The sequence below is a fragment of the Sapajus apella genome, unplaced genomic scaffold (assembly GCF_009761245.1).
Source record: "Sapajus apella isolate SASKATOON/1434 unplaced genomic scaffold, GSC_monkey_1.0 scaffold24, whole genome shotgun sequence".
NCBI classification, from domain to species: domain Eukaryota; kingdom Metazoa; phylum Chordata; class Mammalia; order Primates; family Cebidae; genus Sapajus; species Sapajus apella.
Window position 1 is genome coordinate 18,911,072 of NW_022436964.1, and position 26,904 is coordinate 18,937,975.

At 39.8% G+C, this 26,904-nt stretch overlaps 1 long non-coding RNA gene across 2 annotated transcripts in view; it reads right to left on the minus strand.

Annotated features, from left to right (window-relative positions):
* The window catches only part of LOC116559852, a 106,698-nt gene extending 82,025 nt beyond the window's left edge, over positions 1 to 24,673 (minus strand). For both annotated transcript variants that reach the window (XR_004272656.1, XR_004272657.1), the window contains exon 1: positions 24,166 to 24,673. This is a non-coding gene — a long non-coding RNA (uncharacterized LOC116559852). The remainder of the gene's footprint in view (positions 1 to 24,165) is intronic.
* Between the last annotated feature and the right edge of the window lie 2,231 nt (positions 24,674 to 26,904).

Genomic DNA, 26,904 nt, shown 5'->3' on the forward strand with positions numbered 1-26,904 from the left:
GAGTTGTGAGAAAATATTGTTGTTTAAGCCACTCAGTCTATGTTATTTTGTTAAGGCAGCCAGAGCAGCCCAATACAGTGTCCAACTTGTGAATATAAAAAAATATATGAACTTTCACAAGCTATTATTCTATCTTCAATAACTGTTGACTAAAATTATATAGAAATACATATATACACACACAAATAACTAGATACAATAAATTCAGCAATACCTGTATGTTACTAATCGTAACAATATATATTTGTGGGAAAAAGTTATATACATATTTGGGAGATTTTATGTTATTCAGGTTCAGATAATGCTTGGTATTAATGTATTTTCACAGTCAACACCCCTACAACAGTTACTCCATTGACCTCTTGGGATCCTCAGTCGCTGAGGTAGGAATCACCTATTCCCAGCCCCTTTTAAGTCTGGCTATATTAGGTTTAACTTGCGCTCAGTCCCTCTTCTGCAACTGCTTCTGTTGATAGAGGGCATGGCACACACACACACACACAAGAAAATGTTTCAGTCACAGTTTGAGTAAATGATCTAATTGCAGGGATCCCATGAGCCAGGACAGATTTTTAGGCCAGGAAAGACTCATGGCATCCGTGGGATTAAAAGCTGACCTGTTGCTATCTATCTTCCCACCCAACAGTCTTATTTTCCTGAGACGGGAAGCTCATTAGGAAGAAGTACCAACATCTTCATCTTAAACCTCTTTCTATATCCCTTATGGAATTTATAATTGGATGAGCTTAATTAACATTGTTTAACAAAAGAGGAGTCCAAAACAGGTGTTTCCAAATCCAGCTCATCATCAGTGTTAGCTAAGGAGATTTTAAAACTGGGTGACCAACCCTACCCTGTGCATCTCTGAAGGGTAGAGCTTGGAGGACCTGCATTTTTACTATGCTTCCTCTGTTAATTCTGATGTAGCCACTTCAGCACCATTTCTCAGATTTGCATTTGACAACTGCGTTAGATGAATATAGCCAATGGCCTCAAGGAATGGTCACCCCATATCCTCTCCTTTTGCCCTGTTACTTTGTAGTGCCATACCACTGTAATTCTGAGCTTGCCCCAAGTGACCTGCTTTGGCCAACAGAATTTCAGCAAATTTGATGCAACCAGAGACTTGGAAAAGTGCTTGTCTGCATGTTTCCATTTTCTCTCTTCAACCCCTGTCACTGCAATGAGACTATTCAAGGCCAGCCTGCTGAAAGGGTGTCAGAGGCACATAAAACAGGGCTGAGTCATCTCAGCTAAGGCCATACTAGACCAGCCATCCCCCAGCCTACACAACAGCAGGCTGAAGACACAAGAAGTAAACTCATTTGAGATCAATCAAGACCATTTCAGAGAGCAATATTACCCAGTGAACTGTGGACTTGGGAGAAATAATAAATGGCTATTATTTTAAACTACTAAGGATTGGGGTGGTTTGCCAACTGATACAACAACCATGATGCAGCCCAACTGGATGGATGGAGCATCTAAACTGAAGGCTGGTGTCAGAGAGATTTGTACACATTTTCAATGTCTATTGCACAGGGTGACATTAACAAGAAGAAAGAGGATTTTCCAAGGCCAGGTTCCAGTTCAGTTTAGCTGGTTTCCTGGTGTCTTCCAAAGAAACAGAATGTAAGCAATGTTTCCCAAATTTATTTGACCACAGAACATTCTTCTCTTTTTTTTTTTTTTTTTGAGACAGAGTCCCACTGTGGCATTAGGCTGGAGTGCAGTGGCAGCATCTCGGGTCACTGCAACCTCCGCCTCCTGGGTTCAAACAATTCTCCTGCCTCAGCCTCCCAAGTAGCTGGGACTACAGGCACACGCCACAATGCCCAGCTAATTTTCGTATGTTTAGTAGAGACAGGGTTTCACCATGTTGGCCAGGATGGTCTCAATTTCTTGACCTTGTGATCAGCCCACCTCAGCCTCCCAAAATGGTGGGATTACAGGCATGAGCCACTGCACGTGGCCTGACCACAGAACCTTCTTTATCCCCCACTCCCAAGCTAAGAATCATACAAAATGATATTCCATTAAATTTATGTTGAGATATTATTTAAAATAAAATTGGTCTTCATCCTGCTTCAATATTGTTCCAGGGGGTAGAACTGCATTTAAGGCATTATAGTTATAGGGAGAAGAACTGGGATTAAACATATTCAAGAAAGGATTTGTCAACTATGAGAGTTATCCAAAGATATACTTGCTGGCCTTGTGAAACAGTGACTCCAAACCCCAAGACTGAAGGCATTCAAAAAGAGAGAAATCTGAAATTTAGAGGATTTGGGTTGTGACAAGTTAACTTCCTTGAAATCCTTATTCCCCAATAACATGACAAAGGATTCTGATTCCCTCTTTCAGTTCTAAGCAGTATGATAGTTCATTTTATGTGTCAGCTCAGCTAGGCTATGGTGTCCCGTTGTTTGGTTAAACACTAGTCTAGATGGTCTGTGAAGGTATTTTGTAGGTGTGACTAACATTTGTAATCAGTAGATTTTTTAAGTAAAGCAGCTTATGTCCCATAATGTGGGTGGTTCTTATCCAATCAGTTGAGGGCCTTAAGATAAACAACTGAGGCTTCCCACAGAGGAAATAATTCTGCTTCAAGACTGCAACACAGAAATCCTGTTAGAGTTTCTAGCCTCCATGCCTGCCCTGCAGATTTTGGACACGCCGGACCCTATAACTGTGTGAGTAAATTCCTTAAAATAACTAGAATAATTATCTTTTTCCCTCTCTCTGCCCCACCCAATATATGTAGATATATTTATCTCCTATTGGTTCTGTTTCTCTGCAGAATGCTAATACAAGTAAATATCAAATATCATTTAAATTTCATCACAATCCTAAACTTAAAAACCCAGAAGTTCCACCCTGCTTCCTAATACTTGACTTGGGTAAATCACAGAGTTAGGTTTCCCAGATTTCCCGTGTGGTTACTCTAAAGACCCTTGCGGGTAGTCAGCTGAAAACCAGAACTCCTAATTGCATTATTGTGGTAGCCAGGAGGTGACATTTCTCATATTCCCTTTTTGAAAGGGGCAGATTTTATGAGTCACCTTGGGTGGCATAGCAATTTTGCAGCTGTATAATGTTTATAAAAAACTGACAGTCCCTCATGAACCACAGTGTCCCAACTTGGCAGGGCCCCAGCACCTATTTATGGCCTGAAATACGGGGGAAGAGGTCACAGGAGGAGGTTCTCTCTTCTGGAATTGAGTCAGACAGACGATAACACTCCAGGTCAGAGTTAACACAGTCTGATTCATTGCAACATGTTCTCTCAGTGACTTCCTAGGAGCCTAACTGAACTACTACAATCCAGTGTTGATACCCAGTATTTGGCCACTTAGAAAAAGAGAAGGCCAGGTGCGGTGGCTCACTCCTGTAATCCCAGCACTTTGGGAGGCTGAGGCAGGTGGATCATGAGGTCATGAGTTTGAGACCAGACTGGCCAACATGGTGAAATTCCGTCTCTACTAAAAATACAAAAAATTCACTGGGCATGGTGGTGCATGCCTGTAATTCCAGCTACTCGGAGGCTGAGGCAGGAGAATTGCTTGAACCCAGAAGGCGGAGGTTGCGGTGAGCCGAGATTGCGCCGCTGCACTACAGGCTGGGTGACAGAGGGAGACTCCATCTCAAAAAAAAAGAAAAGAAAAAGAAAAAGATAGAAACTAGAGAAGGTCAATTAAAAAAGAAGAAGACTTTAAGGGAGAGAAACAAACAAAAAATACCAAGTGTAGCCCAGTGACAGTGGGAATACAGACCTAGAACAATCCCCTTGCTCAGCGGGTACTCTGTTCATGTTACTCGTAAGACCTCTCACACTGTAGCGGCAGCCATCTGTAGGTAGTGCCTTGAGGACAAATTCTTGTTTTTCCTTGCCTAGTTCAATACCCAGTACATAGCAGGAGCTTAAAAACTATTCACTGAGTGAATGAGCTACTAAGGGCATAGAGCCGTTCACATCCACGGGGCTATTCAGCCAGGATTGTTTTTCACCCTGTCATTGGGCTTCACAAGCCCAGCATGATCCAATACCTGAGAATATTTCTTCCTAAACTAGCCCTGTTACATGTGTGCAGTTTCCAGATTCTTAAAATCTTTAGAACTAAAGTCCTTATAATTGAGTAGTGTGTTTGTTCTTGTTTGCTAGGCTACCAAAACCAAGTATCGTACACTGGGTGGCTTAAACAATAGAAATTAATTTTCTCATAGTCCTGGTGGCTAGGAGTCTGAGATCAAGGTGTTGGCAGGGCTGGTTTCTTCTGAGTCCGCTGTCTTTCACTTGCGGATAGCCATCTTCTCTTTGTATTCTCACATGATTTTCCTTCTGTAACTGTCTGTATTCGTCTCATGTTCTTAGAAGGACACCAACCACATTGGATTAGGGCCCACTCTAATTATCCCATTTTATTTCATTACCTCTTTAAAGGTCTGTCTCCAAATTTAGTCACATTCTGAAGTACTAGGGCTTAAGAATTTGACATACACGCTTTGCAGGGTCACAAACACACATACACATGTATGTAATAGATATGTAAATCTTTTCACTGCTTTAAGATCAGAAAGAGAATGTCTTTACATCCATTCTATCTTAGTATCTTTTCTCTGAATGCATACTTAGAACCCTTCTTTAACCATGAAGGAAGAAAAACTATAGGATACAATCTCTGTATCTTTCCTCTAATTAATAATTAAACTAACTTTAATTAATTGATTTCTTTTTCAAGTATCTCAAATTTTTATTTCCTCTTTGCGTTTAGCTGTTCTTGCATTGCTATAAAGAAATACCTGAGACTGGGCAATTTATTTAAAAAGAGGTTTAATTGGCTTATAGCTCTGCAGGCTGTACAGGAAGTATAGTACCATCTGCTTCTGGAGAGACCTCAGGAAGCTTCCAATCATGGCATACGGTAAAGGATGCACAGGCATGTCACCTGGCAGGAGCAGGAGTGAGAGAGAGTGGGGGCGGGAGGTGCCACACACTTTCAAAGCATCAGATCTTGCCAGAATTCACTGTCAAGAAGATGGCACCAGGCCATGAGGGATTCACCCCATGATCTAAACCTCTCCCACCAGGCCCCACCTCCAGCACTAGGGATTACAGTTCAACCTGAGATCTGGGCAGGAATAAAGATCCAACCATATCACTCTTTTAGAATTCTTGTAAACTGAAAGAAACAGAAACACAAGAGTCTAGAAGAGGCCCACAGAGAAGTTGTTATGTCCTGAGCTCCTTGAAAACAGGCTGAGTCTTATGTCTGCATACTGTGAGCATATACTACATTACCTGGCATGGAATGGTTGTTCTAAAAATATATAGGTAAAATTATGTATGCAGGAAAACAAACCTCGTGCTGGGTTCCTAGTTTTATGTTCCAAAGTCACATTTGCCCCCTAAGCAAAGTTAACATATGCTGACTTATGTTGGCTCACTGTAGCCTTAACTTTTTAAAACACATTTATATATAATTACTTATTTCCTGGTGTTTTAACAGACTTGTTTGCAGCCATTAAAATTAAAACAAAAGATAGAAGTCTGCAGGGTATTATCTACACAAACAAAACCCTAATGGATCAATCTGTGAGATAGCATTGTCCATTCAGAGATGAAGTTCACTGAAACATATGCTAACTATCACTTACGGAGCTCCCTTAACTCCCTGTTGCTAATAGAGTATATTCAAGAGTCACATACCTGTCAGGGTCAGCCTTGCATCTGACCTTGGCTTTGCCCTGGACAAAGAGACAGCACTAAGAGGCAAGTGTAGGAACTTGGTTAATCTTCAGCGCCTTTCTTATTTAATATTTCAGAGTATTCCTGTAATGGGCCAGTAATCCATTAGTAAGGAGGCTGTTGCTGAAAATCTTGAAAATTGAATGTCTAACATTCTATATCTGACCTGTGGCTGGTTATTGAACTCTGAATCTTGAATGAATGATTCTGATCTGGTTAACTTCCAGTCTTCTGTCTCTGGACCCAAACTACATATACTCTAGTTCCTGTTAAGACACGGTTGTCTATCTGGAAGGAGAGTGTTGAAAATAAATAATAACTACTACCACACAGTGACTAGTTAGCAAGGTTTTTATTAGTTCATTCAGAAGAAAATGTAAAATAAAAAAAAACTAAACTGGCCAGGCATGGCAGCTCACACCTGTAATCCCAGCACTTCAGGAGGCTGAGGTGGGTGGATCACTTGAGGTCGGGAGTTCGAGACCAGCCTGGCCAACATGGTGAAACCCTATCCCTACTAAAAAAAAACACACACACACAAACATTAGTTGAGTGTGGTGGCACGTGCCTGTAATCCCAGGTACTTGGGAGGCTGAGGTCGGAGAATTGCTTGAATTGACAGCCCAATACTCTGCCAATAAGATGAGACCTCAAATGTTTTAATATAGCTAAAGAAGGCATGTGTCAGCCAAGTGAGGGTGTCCCAGACATGGAAACATATATAAAAAGAAAATTATAGAGGCAGAAGCTGACTGTACCTTTCCAAATACCATCTGGAGGATGGAAGCATTTTCCAAGTGATTTCATTTATTATGGTTCCATTGGCAGGGCCACCTTTATGGTAGGGATTGATATAGGAAATTACAGCTAATTGATTTTGAGTATCCTAGACCTTTGGCAAGATAGGCCTTATTGTGGAGACGGATGCCGATTGCTTGGTAAGCATGGCAGGCAGTAGGAAGGGAAATCTGGCTATTGCTATCACAGGAGTCCAGCAAATGGTTATGAACAGGACAGAAGTCAGCAAATCAAGAAATCATTGTTCTTTGGCCCAAGTGAAAGAACTGTGGTCAAACACAGGTTCTTCCTTTTATTGAAGCCTGATCTATATCATCATCTCTAAATTAAAGGACAATAAGACTTGTCATATATAGACATGTTTGGATAAGAAAGCACTGTAATCATTATTTTCAACCCTGGTGCTAGGTAGTAAAGAACCTAGTGGATTGTTTCCAATGACTAAAATACCAACATTAAATTTTGTTATCTCTTACATAATTCAGTAGAAAAAAAATTGTTCATACTGACTGACCCTGGAAAACACTTATTAATTGTTTGCGAGTGCATGAGATTTATCAGGTTTTAGAAAACAAACTATTCCACATAAATGGATATTTCAAATGATTGATTACAACCCATAGACACACCAATACTTTAGGCAAACTGACAAAAATAATTCTAAAATAGATTACACTCTTCCTTGTCCTCTTAAACAAAGGACACTGAAGATAGTTCCTAGAGACTCAGAATCATAACTGTGAACATTAGTCATTATGATGCTCACAGGAAGCACTGACCTCTGTAGAGGGATAAGTCCCTGCACTAATGGCCACTCTTAAAAATATTAGCTGGGCACAGTGGCTCAGGAGTGTAATCCCAATACTTTGGGAAGCCAGCGGGGGTGTGGGGGGGTGGTGGGAGGGGTTGGGGAAAGGGGATAGGCAATTGCTTAAGTCTAAGAGTTCAAGGCTATGGTGAGCTATGATCACACCTCTGCCCTCCAGTCTAGGTGACAGAGAAAGATCCTGTCTTTAAGAAACAAAAAACAGAGCTTAAAAAATATATATATAATGATTTTTCTTTGGTCCTTCCCTGGCAAGCAACAACTTTCTTTTGATTGCTATTGGTATGTCTGACTTTGCAGGGTGCTATGGGCTGAACTGTATATCCCCAAATTCATATGTCAAATCCCTAACCCAATGTGACGTATTTGAAGGTGAGGCTTTGGGGAGGTAATTAAGGATCAATGAGGTCATGAGGGTGGGGCCTATCTGCTGGTGTAGTGCCCTTACAAGAAAAGACATGCAGGAACTCACTCTCATTCTCTTTCCATGTGCACATACCCAGCAAAGGCATGCAAGAAGGGGGCCGTCAGCAAGACAGGAAGAGAGCTCTCACCATAAACCTGAACTGACTAGCACCTTGACCTTGGACTCCTAATCTCTAGAACTATAAAAAAAAAATTCTGTTGTTTAAGCCACCTGGTCTACAGTATTTTGTTATGGCAGCCTGACCCGACTAGACATAGGGTGACTGCATTTCCATTTCTGATTCACTGCTTCTAATCTCCCAAGAACTGTTTCATTAAATTTTGCTTAAAACAAACATTTGCACATGCTCCATGGGTGCTGTTTCATCTATTTTGACTGTTTAGGTGTCTTCATTATCTATTTTCCAAATTCAAGTTAAATTCTGGCATTTGGAAGTTCAGTATTTACGTTTGTTTTCTAGGCTGCTGAAAACTAAAAACTGTTTGGCAAAGTTAACAATGCAGACCATGAATTCTGTTTTTTGTTTTAAATTTAAGGTAAAAGGGAAAAGCCTTCAATTGTTCCTCACATCTGAGTTAGGAGAAGATCCTGAAGCATTATCAAATACAAAGAGAAAAGAGTTCCCTTTGAGAAATCATGATTATATTCTGACTTTTAACATTTTTGGTGTGAATGGTTGAAAGATGGGGGCAGGTGAAGCAAACAGAAAATGCATAAGCTAGCATTAATTTTATCTTCAAGGATATAGTTAAAATGACATTTTTAGATGCTAGCCCTTCCTTGGAGTGTGAGAGTATTTGGGAGCAAGGGAGGATTGTTGCTAATGAAACTTTTGGAATAATAAAAGTAATTAGTATGCAGTTCACATCAAACCTATAATTACTGTGGTTGGGTGACAAGATATGCATAAACTGTAAAAGACTATTATTCTCAGAGTAAATAATGTGACTTCTGTCCAGTTTTAACATTTGCTGTAGGTAGGAGAAGCTAGAAGCTTGTAGGGGTAGGGGGCGGGAGTGGGGGAAGGCTGAACTGTCTTTCTAAAATTTTAGCAGATGGCTTAACAATGAGTGGCCAGAACACTTAACAGAATGGGGTCAAGGAATATCTGATGAGGACCCTGCTTAGGAGATAAAATTTTAACATTGCTAATTGCTAATAAGGCTCTGAGGAGAAAAAAAAAAAGTACTTTGTGAGTAATGACTTGTTATTTCATGTATATTTTATGCTATGGATATATTATTAAGGGTTCCAGGATATAAGAGAGGAAAGGAAATGGAGCTTAGTTATAAAGCAAATAAAGAGACCATTTACTGATTTCAACTTCCACCTTCGGAGCACAGCCAAGTGTGTCATGTGGGTAATGTACATAATGAATACAAATATTCTACGGGCCAGGTGCCAGAACTTTGGGAGTGGCCATTGAAAAAATTTAAAAGCCAAGATGAAAATGATTTGACTCTCCCTTGTCTATCTCATAAGCACAGGTTTCTAGGTAGTGCAGTTAGGTATCTACTCTCTCTCTCTCCCCAGCAAATTTTACAATCTGGCCAAGGATAACAGCTTAGAGACAGTAGGGCAGCTAACAAACGTTTGTGTAAGAAATAGCTAAATTTGTGAGATAGTTTACTAAACACTCTCACCTAAACTGTTACTGTAGCCTCCTAAGACAGAATGCCTTCTTCCTAATTCACAGATGAGGAAGGCAAAACTCAAGAAGTTGAGTTCTTTGCCCAAGATCAAACAGCTTAAAAAGGGATCAAAGAGAGGTATCTAACTCATACCTGCCTCCAAATTCAACGCTCTTTCCAATGACTGTTTGCAGATAATATGCACCAAATAAAGAGGCATATTGATCCTACAGCCCTGGGCCTGAGCACAGGCTGGTAGCACAATAAATATTAGCTTCAGAGTAACAGTCAACATCCAGATAATTGGTTTCATACTAAACCTTCCATTCCTAACTTAGTTCAGATACCTAACTCTACCCAAAAGTACCATGCCATCCTGGCTTAGAAAGAACATCTCATTATACACCCCATCATGCACTCTTGTCACTTAGAAAAACGTGTATCTGTTTACAAGCTTTCTGACTGTCATTCATTGCACAACTCTCAATCGGTTGTCTGTGGGCAGCCCCTGAAAGACAGAGCTTATTTGCAATGAATGACAGAGTAATTTCTAGTGACGCTCAAGCTTACGAACCAGTAAGACCAAATATGTTCAGTGAGATTGAAAATGCCACCATATCAAATGGTTTTTAAAGGTTTTTTACAGTTTTAAGACTTTCCAAAGCATGCACAAGAATCACCAAGTTCCTCATCTATGCCAGTAGTGTACAGCATTGAAAATAATTTCAAAGGCTACTTTTACATGATGACTTTGAACCAAGATTTTATTTTCCAGAAAAGTCTTATTCCAACTCTTTGATCCTATCTTCCACCTGGAGTATTTTGTATTCTATATTCTGTTCTACCACACATCCTCTATAGCCGATTTGTCTCACCTCCACCAATAGGTCATGAGAGTTTCAGGGGTTTCTTCTTTTATTGAGTTGTATTAACCTCCTCGTTTAAATCATTAAGTTTGACATTTAACATTTGATCATCTGTAATTTCTTCACACAGATATGTCTTTTATTCCTTGTCAAGGTATAAAGGATAAGGACTATGTACTGTAGACTTCATACTACAGGTATTGATTGACTTACCACCTATGCAACTTGCGACCATTCAACTTTACGACCACAATCGCTAGCCATGACTGCTCTGTATCTGGCAGCGCAAACGTTGCCCAGCTGGGTGTACGACAGTGCGGACCAGCTTCCGGCAGCACTACCATCTCCGCGTGCACCATTTCAACTGTACATATAGCCTACTCAACTTACGACCAAATTGTGTTACGACCAGTCCATGGTGCTGACCGTGGTTGTAAGTTGAGCACCAGCTGTATAGTAAAACCCCACAGATGGATAAAGTAACCACACTAAATCTTTAAAATAGTAGAAACAGAAAGGGAACTGATTACACAGTGATAGAAGAGTTGAGAAGCCAAACAGAGTATGGCAACTCACAAGATAGCAACTACCATCCTTAGAGGTGGCGGAAGTAATGGAAGGAATGCGATTAGCATAATCCAGATAGCCAAGCCTTCCAGTAAGAGCTGGAACCATGAAGGAGACAGAGCTACTGTCAGAGACACCATAGAAAACAAAAACAGAAGTGAGAATACCTTGACTTCTCTTCCCTGCTCTCGCCCTCCAACTGTCTATGAGTGCCTCCTGTTGGTCACATATCCTTGGAAACCAAAGGGTGAGGGAGATTCTACCTATGATACACATCAGAGAAGAAAAGGAGCAAGGACTAGATCTGAGTATAAACAAGCAATTTACAGAATGGTTATCAATAAATTCTCACTGAGAGATACAGATATAAATAAATCCAGATGTAATCACTGTATATTACAGTTCAATTTTCCCTGTAAAAATGATTAGTATGAAAAACTGCAGGATGATAGACTGTTTAAGGAATGTACAGAACAGGCTTTGCTTCTGGTAATGGTAGACCAGGAGATTCGGACTAATTCTCCTGCTGAGGATAATTAAGATATACACATTCATACACATATACATATTCTACTTGTCAGCATTAGAGAGCTGAAACAATAGTAAAGATCCAATGTTTGGGTTTTTCCTCTGAGGCATTTACCAATTCAGGAAGTGACAGCCAAACAGGGAGGTAGCACTTCTGGCAGTCTCATGGGGATAAAGTCACAAATGTTGGATTCTTGGGCTTGGTAACACAGCCTGGATCACCCTGACAGTGTTGATCCAGAAGTAGACTGGCTCTTCTAGTAACTTTAGTTCAGCTTTAAATCATCTTTATCCCTGCAACTTGATTATGATGATTCTAAATGCAAGAACCACCAGGCACTTAGAAGAAAACCTAAACCTTCCCAGGAGAAAAAAAATCATCATAGGCATCAAATTATTTAAGCAAATGATTTTTCAACACAATTTCTGAAAAAAAATGAAAGCAAGAAGCCAAGAACAAGACACAGTAGAACCAACAGATAATGGAAACAGACCCACAGTGGATCCAGATATCAGACTCTCAGGCATGAATTTTAAAATAACTACAGTCACTAGATATTGAAAGTTGCTGGAACTGGGTGATGATGTCTTGCAGGTTTATATACTTTTCTCTCTACTTCAGTATATGATTTTTATATGGAAAATGAAAAAAAAATTCTATGAACCAATCCAAAGAGAATTTTAGTTGCCACTTTTGCTGCTGCTTCATCAAGCACACAGTGAATACCACTGCCTGGGGAAACACCGTATCATTTCTCTGACATGCATTGGGATGGCATGAATAGCAATGAAACGCAGACTACATAAAAACAGAACTATGTGTACTCTTTCAAGTATATATGACTAATATACCTTCAAAAAATAAAAAGAATTCAGCTCAGAATATAAATTATTACTTAAAGGACTTATCGGATTGGAAAATAAGTAAAAATTCTGTAAATTAAGATGTCAGCTTTGGGAGGCTGAGGCGGGCGGATCACGAGGTCAAGAGGTCGAGACCATCCTGGCCAACATGGTGAAACCCCGTCCCTACTAAAAATACAAAAAAATTAGCTGGGCATGGTGGCACGCGCCTGTAGTCCCAGCTACTCGCGAAGCTGAGGCAGGAGAATTCCTTGAACTAAGGAGGCGGAAGTTGCAGCGAGCCGAGGTTGCGCCACTGCACTCCAGCCTGGCACCTGGTGACGGAACGAGACTCTGTCTCAAAAAAAAAAAAAAAAAAAAAAAACAAACAAAAAAAGATGTAATGTGTATCAGTTTAAAGAGTTTTTATACAGCCTAAAAAAAGATTTAATGAACCAGAACTAGTGGACAAGGCCAAAAAAAAAAAAAAAACAGATTAAAGCATAAAGAGACAAAAAGTTGGAAAATGTTTTTAAAAGAAAGTAAGTGGGAAGTGAAAATCTCTAAGACGCATCTGAAATACTGAAGGAAAAGGAGAAAAAGAACGACACCAAAGCAACAGTTGAAGAAACAATAGCTGAGAATTTTCCAAAATGATGAAAAACAACAAAGTGTGGGTTCAAGAAGTTTTATTAACTCCAACAAGTTAAAGAATAAGTTTAAAGGAAAAATTTTGAAGACAAGTTTTAGGCATATCATGGTAAAACTATGGAACATCAGATATAAAGAGAGAAATTTTAAATAAAGCCAGAGTAAAAAGAAAATTGCTTTCTGTGATGGCTGATACTGAGTGTCAACTTGATTGGACTGAAGGATGCAATATTGATCCTGGGCGTGTCTGTGGTGTCTGTGAGGGTGCTGCCAAAGGAGATTAACACTGAGTCAGTGGGCTGGGGAGGACAGACTCACCCTTAATTAGGCGGGCACCATTTAATCAGCCACCAGCGAATATAAAGTGTGCAGAAAAACATGAAATGATGAGACAGGCCTACCCTCCCAGCCTACATCTTTCTCCCGTGCTGGATGCTGTCTACCTTCAAACATCGGACTCCAAGTTCTTCAGTTTTGGGACTTGGAATGGCTCTCCTTGCTCCTCAGCTCACAGACAGCCTGTTGTGGAACCGTGTGATCATGGAAGTTAATACTTAATAAACTTCCCTCTCCCTCTCTCATTAGTCCTATTAGTTCTGTCCTTCTAAGAGAACCCTGACTAATATACTTTCAAAAAAGCAATGAGAACAACAGGCATCTTCTCAAACCATAAAAATCAAAGTTGAATGTCACTGGAACAATTTCTTCAAAGCAGTAGGCTTTTAGGGGCAGGAAGGAGTGATTGGGAGAACCTAAGAGGAGGACTCCTGGGCCTCTGTCAGTGTTTTACTACTTGATCTGGGGTTGACTGTGATCACCCACTGAGCTAGATATTTAAATGTTTTGTGCACTTTTCTGTATGCTTTTAATAATTCACAATAACTTGAAGAAATAGATTGTGGTAGAAAGAATTCTAATTATTCAGTAATCATACAATAACTGTCATGCTGCTCTATCTCTATTTGAAAGCACATTATATTGCATTGTAAAATTTTGGGCTACAGAAGGAAAAGGGTGAATATTTGGGGAAAAAAAAAGTTTTAGGAGTCCCAGATCTATAATTAAAGCTAGCCTAACCTCATTTTTCTTATTTGTGACAAAAAAAAAAAGAAAGAAAGCCAGGTAGCCTGGCTGTAATGACCGAATAAATCTGCCAATCACAGATAGTTACATTAAAAATGTGATAACAATGCTTCTAAAGTGGGCAGTTGAGATGTTTGAAAGACACTTTTTTCTAAACCCTTAACTATCCACCAGTTATGCTCTTTGTATTGTTTGTCAAAATGTAATAACAAAGGGGAATGACTAGGTCTTTTAACATTATCACAAATGTAGAGTAAAACATCATTGATTGTACTGTCTTAGATACTTTGCTTTTCTGTATAATAAATTTGCATGCTCTCAAAATTACAGGAGTAGAAATGGATTGACACCATTCATTACAGTTGTGGTAAGGCTGTATCCATGCTGCCTGTTACACTCTCCAGGGTTGCCATGAAAACATGAAGAGGAGCTAATTGCACATAGTAAGAGTTTTAATTGACAAGTACCTGACCATTACAGCAATTTCCACTTCCAGAAGTATCCCAGCTGACATTGTTATAGAGTAGCAGAACTGAAAAAAGTGAGACTAATTGGAGCAATTAATTAAAAGCGCACAATTAGTTTCCATGGCAGACATTTTTTTTTAAACTTCTTTTCCTCATTGCTTGAGGTCTGTGAGGGTTTTATTGAGTTTTACCACATTGGGGGTTGTCTGTGCTGATAATTAACAAGGAAAGACTGGAAAAAGGGGGACTGCGCTTGCAGCCAAACCAGGTGAGAATTCTGGCTTGGCCACTTTTCCCTGTGGCAAGCCAAGAACAGAGCAAAGACCTGAAGCCTGAATGGGAATACAGGATGGGGGTCTAAATAAGAGCTTCTGAAACTGAGAATTTTGATGCTCTTGCCAGATCCACCATCTTTAAAAAAGAGATGGATTACTTGTTTATTTCCCAATAATATGAAGACTATTCAATGATTATGGTGTTGGCAGAAAAGAACGCTGTCCCTTTGCAGCATATCATTGCTGCTGCCCAGTCTTAGGTTGGGCTATTTCAAGATTTGGCAGCTGGCTTCTAGAATCACGTTTGAGTTTCCTCTTTTATTTATTTATTTGGCTGCACCTCTGAGTGATATGAAGGAATCAAAACATCTCTAAGAAGACATGAAGAGTCAAGAAAGGGACATACTCTTTTTCATTCACATCCCAGTCTCACAGAGACCTGACTCAGTTCTCACCTGAAAATGTGCCTAGAACAGGCCAATAACCCTGAGGTACAGGACAAATCACAAAAATCTCTGATATATTTAAAATCAAGGTGTCAAGCTGAAGCTTGCACCCAGTTACCTGGCCACAAAGGAAACTGAAAGTACATGAGTGAATTGAAAGTAAAAGTCCTCATTAGCAAAAGCCCTCTCTCAAAAAGGTCACTACTTAATTTAATGTGTCAATCTGTATCACCTCCCAAAGCTTCACACCTAAACACCACACACTGGGCTTAGTAGTCAACATGTTTGGGAAAATAAACATTTAGTCTATAGCAATACTCATAGTTTTAATGAATAAATTGTACAGATAAAACTCCAGATCGACTGCAAGAACAAAGCAGCAATTCTGAGAGGCCCACAGACCCTCTGAAGGAAGCAGACTGCTCCTACAGGACCCAGGAGACCCCAAAATACTCTTGGAGGCAGAAAGTCTTGGGCAAGTTTTCAAGCCTGTCTTTCCCTGCACTTGGAAACAGACATAGGGCTTTTGTGGAGGGCACGGTGGGAGTGATACTGGCCCTTTGGTTTGTGTAGGAGCTGTGTGAGGCCTGTGATTGCCAGCTTTCTCCTACTTCCCTGACAAACTGCATGACTCAGCAGAGGCAGCCATAATTCTCCTAGGTACACAACTCCAGTGACCTGGGAATCTCACCTCTACCCCCCACAGCAGCTACAGCAAGACCTGCCCAACAAGAGTCTGAGCTCAGACGCACCTAGCCCCACCCCCACCTGATGGTCCTTACCTACCCACTCTGATACTGGAAGACAAAGGGCATATAATCTTGCGAGTTCTATGGCCCTGCCCACCACCAGTCCCTCTCCATACCACTACTTGATTTAATGTGTCAATCTGTATCACCTTCCCAGGAAGCTGATGCTTCCTGGGAAGCACTACCTCCTGGCAGGAGGCCAACCAGCACAAAAATAGAGCATTAAACCACCAAAGCTAAGGACACTCAGTGGAGTTCATTGTACCCACAACCACTGCCACTTGAACAGGTGCTGGTATCCATGGGTGAGAGACCCATAGATGGTTCACATCACAGGGCTCTGTGCAGACAACCCCCAGTACCAACTCAGACCCAGGTAGACTCACTGGGTGGCCAGATGCAGAAGACAGACAACAATCACTGCAGAGGAAGCCACATCCACAGGAAAAGGGGGAGAGAACTACATTAAGGGAAAACCCTGTGGGACAAAAAAATCTGAACAACAGCCTTCAGCCCTAGAACTTCGCTCTCACAGAGCCTACCAAATGAGAAGGAACCAGAAAACCAACTTTGGTAATACGAATAAAACAAGGCTCGTCAACAACCCCCAAAAATCATACTACTTCAGCAGCCATGGATCCAAACCAAGAAGAAATCCCTGATTTACGTGAAAAAGACTTCAGGAGGTTAGTTATTAAGCTAAACAGGGAGGGACCAGAGAAAGGTTCAAAGCCCAATGCAAGGAAATCCAAAAAATGATACAAGAAGTGAAGGGAGAAATATTCAACAAAATAGATAGCTTAATGAAAAAACAATAAAAAATTCAGGAAACTTTGGACATGCTTTTAGAAATGCGAAATTGTCTGGAAAATCTCACAAAAGAATAGAACAATTAAGGGAAAGCAATTCAGAGCTTGAAGACAAGGTCTTTTAATTAACCCAATCTGACAAAGACCAAAAAAAAAAAGGATAAGAAAATATGAACAAAGCCTCCAAGAAGTCTGGGATTATGTTAAATGACCAAACCGAAGAATAATCGGTGTTCCTGAGAAAAAAGACAATTCTAAAAGCTTGGAAAACATAATCAAGGAAAACTTCCCCAGTCTTGCTAGAGACCTAGATATCCAAATACAAGAAGTACAAAGGACACCTACATATAATTCTAAAAGCTTGGAAAACATAATCAAGGAAAACTTCCCCAGTCTTGCTAGAGACCTAGATATCCAAATACAAGAAGTACAAAGGACACCTGGGAAATTCATGGCAAAAAGACTCAGTGTGCCTAGGCACAGTGTTATCAGGTTATCCAAAGTTAAGGTGAGGAAAGAATCAAGAGCTGTGAGATAAAACCTCTAAGTAACCTACATAGGAAAACTTACTAGATTAACATCAGATTTCTCAGCAGAAACTCTATAAGCTAGAAGAGATTGGGGCCTTATCTTCAGCCTCCTCAAACAAAACAATTATCAGCCAAGAATTTTGTATCCAGTGAAACTAAACATCATATATGAAGAAAAGATGCAGTCATTTTCAAGCAAACAAATGTTGAGAGAATTCACCATTACCAAGCCACAACTATAAGAACTACTAAAAGGAGCTCTAAATGCTGGAAACACTTCAGGACAGGACCTCTTTAAAGCACAAATCACACAGAACCTATAAAACAAAAACACAAGTTAAAAAACAAAAACAAAGTACACAGGCAATAAAGAGCATGATTAATACAATGGTACCTCACATTGCAATACTACCATTGAATGCAAGTGATCTAAATGCTCCACTTAAAAGATATAGAATCGAAGAATGGATAAGGACTCACAAACCAACTACCTTTAAGAAAATCTTCTACCTTTAAGAAACTCACCTAACACATAAGGACTCACATAAACTTAAAGGAAAGGGGTCCAAAAAGGCATTTCATGCAAATGGACACCAAAATCAAGCATGAGTAACTATTCTTGTATGAGATACAACAAATTTTAAAGCACCAGTGGTTAAAAGAGACAAAGAGTGACATTATATAGTGGCAAAAGGCCTTGTCCAAAAGGAAAATATCACAATCCTAAACACATATGCACCTAACATTGGAGCTCCCAAATTTATAAAACAATTACTAATAGACCTAAGAAATGAGATAGACAGCAACACAATAATAGTGAGAGACTGCAATACTCCACTGACAGCACTAGACAGGTCATCAAGACCAAAGGCAACAAAGAAACAATGGACTTAAACTATACCCTGGAACAAAGGGACTTAACAGATATATCTATATATCTATATCTATATATCTATCTATCTATATCTATATCTATCTATCTATCTATCTACACACAGAGAGAGAACATTTTAACCAACAACTGCAGAATACACATTCTATTCAACAGCTCCTGAAGCTTTCTCCAAGATAGGCCACATGACAGGTCATAAAATGAGCCTCAATAGATTGAAAAAAATTGAAATCACATCAAGCACTATCTCTGACCACAGTGGAATAAAACTGGAAATCAACTCCAAAAGTAACTTTAAAAATCACATAAATACATGGAAATTAAATAACCTGCTCCTGAATTAGCATTGGGTCAAAAGTGAAATTAAGATGGAAATTTAAAAAATTCTTTAAACTGAATGACAATAATGACACAACATATCAAAACCTCTGGAATATAGATAATGCAGTGCCAAGAGAAAAGTTCATAGCCCTAAATGCCTACATCAGAAAGTCTGAAAGAGCACAGACAATCTAAGTCACATCTCAAGAAACTAGACAGACAAGAACAAACCAAAAGCAAACCCAGCAGAAAAAAAGAACCAAGATCAGAGAAGAACTAAATAAAATAGAAACAAACAAACAAAATACAAAAAATAAATGAAACAAAAAGCTGGTTCTCTGAAAAGAGAAATAAAATTGATATACCATTAGCAAGATTAACCAAAAAAAGAAGGGAGAAAATCCAAATAACCTCACTAAGAAATGAAACAGGAGATATTACAACTGACACCACTGAAACACAAAAGATTATTCAAAGCTACTATGAATACCTTTACACACATAAATTAGAAAACCTAGAAGAGATGGATAAATTCCTAGAAAAATATAACCCTCCTAGTTTAAATCAGGAAGAAATAGACATCCTGAACAGATCAGTAACTAGTAAGTAGTGAGACTGAAATGGTAATTTAAAAATTACCAACAAAAAAAGATCCAGGACCAGACAGATTCACAGCAGAATTCTACCAGATGTTCAAAAAATTGGTACCAATCCTTTTGACACTATTCCACAGATAGAGAAAGAAGGAACCCTTCCTAATTCATTCTATGAAGTCAGTATCACCCTAATACCAACCAGGAAAGGACACAATCAAAAAAGAAAACTACAGACTGATATCCTTGATGAACATAGATGCTAAAACCCTTAACAAAATACTAGCTAAACAAATCCAACAACATATCAAAAAGATAATCCACCGTGATAAAGTGGGTTTCATACCAGGGATGCAGGGATGGTTTAATATATGAAAGTCAATAAATGTGATATACCACATAAACACAATTAAAAACAAAAATCACATGATCATATCAATACATGCAGAAAAAGCATTTGACAAAATCCAACATCCCTTTATGTTTAAAACCCTCAGCAAAATCAGCATACAAGGGACATAGCTTAATGTAATAGAAGTCATCTATGACAAACCCACAGCCAACATAATACTGAATGGGGAAAAGTTGAAAGCATTCCCTCTGAGAATGGGAACAAGACAAGGATGCCCATTCTCACCACTCCTCTTCAACATAGTACTGGAAGTACTAGCCAGAGCAATCAGACAAGAGAAAGAAATAAAGGACACCCAAACTGGTAAAAAGGAAGTCAAACTGTTTCTGTTTGCTGACAATGTGATCATTTACCTTGAAAACCCTTAGGTCTCCTCCAGATAGCTCCTATAACTGATAGAATAATTCAGCAAAGATTCCAGATACAAGATTAGTGTACCCAAATCAGTAGCTCTTCTATATACCAACAGTGACCAAGTGGAGAATCAAATCAAGCACTCTCACCACCTTTTGCAATAACTACAAAAAAAAAAAAAAGAAAAAAAAACCCACAAAACTTAGGAATATACCTAACAAAGGAGTCAAAAAACCTCTACAAGGAAAACCACAAAACACTGCTGAAAGAAATCATAGATTACACAAACAAATGGCAACATACCCCATGCTCATGGATGGGTACAATCAACATTATGAAAAGGACCATACTACCAAAAACACAATCCCCATCAAAATACCAACATCATTCTTCACAAAGTTAGAAAACCAAGTTCTAAAATTCATAAGGAACCGAAGCTGAGCCCACATAGCCAAAGCAAGACTAAGCAAAAAGAACAAATCTAGAGGCATCACGCTACCTGATTTCAAACTATACTATAAGATGATAGTCACCAAAACAGTATGGTACTGGTATAAAAATAAGCACATAAACCAATGGAACAGAATAGAGAACCCAGAAATAAATCCAAATACTTGTAGCCAACTGATCTTCAACAAAGTAAACAAAAACAAAAACTGGGGAAAGGACAGTCTTTTCAACAAATGGTGCTGGAATAATTGGCTAGCCACATGTAGGAGAATGAAACTAGATCTTCATTTCTCACCTTATACAAAAATCAACTCAAGGTGGATTAAGGACTTAAACGTAAGACCTGAAACTATAAAAACTCTAGATGACAACACTGGAAAAACTCTTCTAGACATTGGCTTAGGCAAGGATTTCATGACCAAGAATCCAAAAGCAAATGCAATAAAAACAAAGATAAATAGCTGGGACCTAATTAAACTAAAGAGTCTTTGCATGGCAAAGGGAACAGTTAGCAGAGTAAACAGACAACCCACAGAGTGGGAGAAAATCTTCAAAGACTAATATCCAAAATCTACAACGAACTCAAAGAAATCCGCAAAAACAAACAAACAAACAAACAAACAAACAAACAATCCCATCAAAAAGTGGCCTGAAGACATGAGTAGACAATTCTCAAAAGAAGATATACAAATGGCCAACAAACGTATGAAAAAATGCTTAACATAACAAATGATCAGGGAAATGCAAATCAAAACCACAATATGATATCACCTTATTACTGCAAGAATGGCCATAATCAAAAAAATTTAAAAAAGAGTAGATGTTGGTGTGGATGCAGTGATCAGGGAACACTTCTACACTGCTGGTGGGAAGGTAAACAAGTATAGCGACTATGGAAAATAGTGTGGAGATTCCTTAAAGAACTAAAAGTGGAACTACCATTTGATCCAGCAATCCCACTACTGGGTGTCTACCCAGAGGAAAAGAAGACATGACTTGAAAAAGATACTTGCACACGCATATTTACAGCAGCACAATTCACAATTGCAAAATTGAGGAACCACCCAAATGCTTATCAATCAACAAATAGATAAAGAAACTTTATATATATAATGAAATACTATGCAGCCATAAAAAGGAATGGATTAAAAACATTTGCAGTGACCTGGATGAGACTGGAGACTATTATTCTAAGTGAAGTAACTCAGGAATGGAAAACCAAACATTGAATGTTCTCACTGATATGTGGAGGCTAAGCTATGAGGACGTAAAGGCATAAGAATGACACAGTGGACTTTGCAAACTTGTCAGGGAAGACTGGGAGTGGGGCGAGGGATAAAAGACTACAAATAAGGTGCTGTGTATACTGGTTGGGTGATGGGTGAACCAAAACCTCACAAATTACCACTAAAAAACTTACTCATGTAACCAAATACCACCTGTACCCCCAATAACTTACAGAAACATAGAAATAAGAATTTTTTTAAAAGTGTCAGTCTGCAAAGGATCTACTTGGGTTTTCCTTTACAACCTTTTTTTTGGATACTCCGGTAGGAAATAACATTCTACAAGGCTCCCTTCTACCCATCATCAGTTTCTGTTCAAATCAGGTGGAGCTAGAATCATGATGATAAAGTTATGAAAAGAGTGTGCACCAGTAAGCAAGTAATATGAGTCAGGCTTCAAAGAAAGCTCTTTTTCTTAACTGTTTTCATGGTCCACTACATGTTACATCTGAAAAAGAAGATGAAATTGTGACTCTTGGTCACAAATAAAACAAGTCTTTCTTTCAGTATTTTAGTTAAAGACCAGAATTGTAATTATATATTTTTGCCTTTTACTTTCACATATTTAAGATGATTAAGGATTATGTAGTGGCAAAATGCTGACCAGTTCTGTGTATTCCTACATATCTTAAGAGAAACAAACAGTGCACAGCCAAAAAACAATGCAAAACCCATCTGAAAATCTCTCACCTAAAAATTTGGACTAGGTAAAGCTTGTGATTATTTTACAGAGGTAAGAGGTTAAATTTGCCTTTATTGTCCAACTTGGTTCAACACTTAGCTATTGTAGCAAAGACTGAACATTTGATAGATTTCTCTTTAACTTCGAGCAATTTGCATTTTCTTGGCCATCCCTCATTTGTAGATTTCTCTTTAACTTCGAGCAATTTGCATTTTCTTGGCCATCCCTCAGTTGAAAGCACATAAATCATAACAGCCTGTGTTCAGTAAATATGTACATAACATAGTTGATCAAAAATTGATGAAGCTCCAGTGATTGATGCAAAATGCCAAAAGGTATTAATTGCTTTATATACCCAAGGCTTTGACCTCACTCCAACAAAACCAATTAAGGCACTGGCATAAGAGTTGCCAGCACAGAATAAATATATGTAACCTCAAATTATGTTCATTACCAAAACTGTGGCAATTATTGTTGTATCAAAATCAGAGTAGTATAATGATAGTTAGATGGCAAGAGGTACCAAGATCCTGCCTTAGACATCAGCCTTCTCACTGTACCTGGATTTAGAGGAGAGATATTCACAAGAAGCAATGGTAATTAGGAAATAAATACCTATACTTCTGTATGTTTGTGGGCCACGATTCAAGGCTGAAAGTTTGTAGAAATTGTTATAGACAATCACTCCCCAGCACTTGTTCCTACTTGAATTCAGCTAACATAGCTTTAGGCTGAAGCAAGGTGACTTACTGAAATAAGGCAGTGTGTTAGTTAGTTTTTATTGATACAGAGGAATACCAGAAACTGGGTAATTTATAAAGAAAAGAGCTTTATTTTGGCTGTTATGTGGGATGTACAGGAAATGTGGTGCTGGTATCTGCTTCTGGTGTGAGCCTCAGGGAGCTAACTACAACCATGGAGGAAGGCAAAGAGGGAGCCAGCATATCATACCTTGAGAGAGGAAATAAGGCAGGGGCAGGTGCCAGGCTCTTTTAAACAACTAGATCTTGCTTGAACCACTAGAGCAAAAACTCATTCATTGCTGTGGAAATGGCACCAAGCCATTCATAAGGAATCTGTCCCCATGACCAAAACACCTCCCATCAGGCCCGCCTCCAACATTGGAGGTCATATTTCAACATGAGGTGTGGAGGGGGCATACATCCAAACTGTATAATTCTGCCCCTGGCCCCCCAAATCTCAGTTCTTCTCACATTGCAAAATACAATCATCCCTTCCCAATACTCCCCCAAAGTCTTAATTCATTCCAGCATTACCTCAAAGTCCAAAGTCTCACCTGAGACTTAAGACCAAGTTCCCTCCACCCATGAGCCTATAAAATCAAAACAAGTTATTTACTCCCAAGATACAATGGCGCTACAGGCATTGGGTAGACATTCCCATTCCAAAGGAAAAAATCAGCCAAAAGGAAAGGCACGACAAACTCATGCAAGTCTGAAACCCAGCAGGGTATTCATTAAATCTTAAAGCTCCAACATAATCTGCTTTGACTCCATGTCCTTCATGCAGGACACATTAGGGCAACAGGTGGGCTCTCAAGGCCTTGGGCAGCTCCGCCTCTGTGGCTGCTCTCACTGGTTGAAATCTGGTACCTGCAGCCTTTTCATGCTGATGGTGCAAGCTGCCAGTGGCTGTACCATTCTGGTGTCTGGAGAGTGACATCCCTGTTCTCACAGCTCCACTAGGTAATACCCTGGTGGGGACTCTGTGTGGGGGCTCCAACCCCACCTTTCCTCTTGGCACTACCCCAGTAGGGGCCTTTTGCAGGGTTCCACCCCTGGAGAATGCTTCTGCCTAGGCACCCAGACTTTCTGATACATCTGAAATCTAAGGAGAATCTGCCAAGCCTCTTTCATTTTTGCATTTTGTGTGCCTGCAGACTTAACATCATGTGGAAGCTGCCAAGACTTACAGTTTGTGCTCTCAGGAGTGGTATCCCCAGCTGTACCTGGAACCCTTTGAGCCATGGCTGGAACAGTAGTCTGCATGCTGGGAGCAGAATCCCAAGGATGACCATCCCAAGGATGACTCAGAACCTAGTCCCTGAAACCATTCTTTCCTCTTAGGCCCCTGGGCCTGTGATGGGGCCAATCACATCTCTGAAATGCCTTCAAGGCCTTTTTCTCATTGTCATAAATATTAGCGCTTGGCTCCCATTGAGTCATGCTAACGTATCTAGCAAGTGCTTGCTTCAGAGCCTGTTTGTGTTCCTTGCCTGGAAATGCTCTTTCCTTCTCTATCACATGACAAGGGTGCAAATTTTCCAAACTTTTATGCTCTGCTTCCCTTTTAAATATAAGTTCTCACTTTAAGTTATTCCTTTACTCCCATGTCTTATCATAGGCTGTTAGAAACAGCCACACTACTTCATGTGTGCTTTGCTGCTAAGAAATGTACTCAAGCAGATATCCTGGGTCATGACTCTTTTTTTTTTTTTTTTTTTTTTTTTAAAACAGGGTTTCTCTCTTGTTACCCTGGCTGGAGTGCAATGGTGCAATCTTGGCTCACTGCAACCTCCGCCTCCTGGGTTCAGGCAATTCTCCTGCCTCAGCCTCCCGAGTAGCTGGGATTACAGGCACGCACCACCATGCCCAGCTAATTTTTGTATTTTTAGTAGAGACGAGGTTTCGCCATGTTGACCAGGATGGTCTCGATCTCTTGACCTTGTGATCCACCCGCCTCGGCCTCCCAAAGTGTTGGGATTATAGGCGTGAGCCACCGCGCCCAGCCGGGTCATGACTCTTAAGCTCAAGCTTCCACAAACTCTAGGTTATGGATGCAATGCAGCCATGTTCTTTGCTACGGCATAACATAGGTCATCTATGCTTCAGTTCCCACTTAGCTTCATGTTTCCATTCAAGGCCTCATTAGCCTGGCCTTCACTGTTCATATTTATGTCACAACTTCTGTCACAACCATTTAACCAGTGTCTAAGAAGTTTCAAACTTTCCCTCAGATTCCTGTCTTCATCTGAGCCCTCCAAACTCTTCCAACCTCGGCCCATCACCCAGTTCCAAACCTGCTTCCACATTTTTGGTTATCTTTATAGGAACAACCCACTCATTAGCACCAATTTTCTTTGTTAGTTCATTTTCATTGCTATAAAGGAACACCTGAGACTGGATAATTTGTAAAGAAAAGAGGCTTATCTTAGCTTACAGTTCTGCAGGCTGTACAGGAAGTATGCTGCTGGCATCTGCTTCTGGTGAGGACCTCAGGGAGCTTGCAATCACGGTGGATGGTGAAGAGGAAGCTGCTGTATCACATGGCAAGACAGAAAGCAAGGGAGATTAGAGAGGGGGTTGGTAGACTCTTTTAAACAACCAGCTCTTGCACGAACTACCAGAGCAAGAACTCACTGACTACCATAAGGAGGGCAACAAGCCATTCAGGAGGGATCCACCTCCATGACCCAAACACCTCCCACCTCCCCCTGCTTCAATCAAAAGCGGGACTCAGAACAAACATCTCCCAGGCCCACCTCCAACACTGCAGGTCACATTTCAACCTGAGACTGAAGAGGATGCACATCCCAAATATATCAGGCAGAAACATAATCGGGAACAGACGACACTGAGAAGCAATCATTTTTCCTGGTTTTTTGCCCAAGACTGAGCATTGCCACAAGGGTGAAGATAATAAAAGGAAGATAAAGTAGCTTGGCCTCATCCCATTTAGGAACAACTGTGGCCTTATAATTCCATTCTTACATGGAATATATAAAACATGGCAAGCTATAATCAATAGCTAAATGTGATATTGACTAATATTTGGGTGAACCAGAAATGCTTTCAGCTGAAAGTAACAAAAAAGCCATCTCATACTGATTTAACCAAGGGTGTATTTTCCTGATGCAGGAAAGCTGCAGGTGGGCAATGGTTAGTGTTGGTTCAGCAGGTCAAAGATGGCAAAGACTGAATCTCCATCATTCTCTTGATCTTTCTGTCAGCTCTATTACCCTGTGGTTTCAAAATGACCAACAAAGTCCAGGCATCACATGTGAATTCAAGGCTAGAAGTTAGGAAAGCGGGTTCCAGTACCACTATGCCTTTATTCAGAAAACGAGCCTCTTCCCCAACTCTCAGTAGAATTCAGTTTACATATAATTGAACAGAATTTTGTCATATCACCACTCTTTGGCTACAAGAGAGTATGGGGAAGTGACTATTTGGACAGGCGCACAAGGGAGTTCTCCATCTTGGGGAAAAGTAACAGGTAGGGCTGGAGGCACGATAGAAATGAGGAAACAAGAGGCTTTAGGAAGATCACATAGTAGATATCTGGCATCAGATTTTGAAGTAAGATCACTAGAGAAGAGAAGGAAACATCCTCTTCGCTTATTTCACACACATAGGAAAATCATTTCAAGAAAGAACAGAACAGTACACATCAGCATATATTAGCAGGATGAGTGAAAAGGGCTTCCCTAGACCAACTCAATCAAAAGCAGGACTGAGATCATGTCTGGAGCTTTAATGAACCTTCATCAAAACTGGCAGACCAAAGTCGCAGGCAATTATAGTCTTCCTTGGTATTTTAATCTACCAAACAATAAGATATGGGTAAATAATGTCACACTAAGACACAGAAGGAACTCTTGTATTTGACAATGCCTGTCCTGGTATTGAAAATGCCTAAATAAATAAAATAT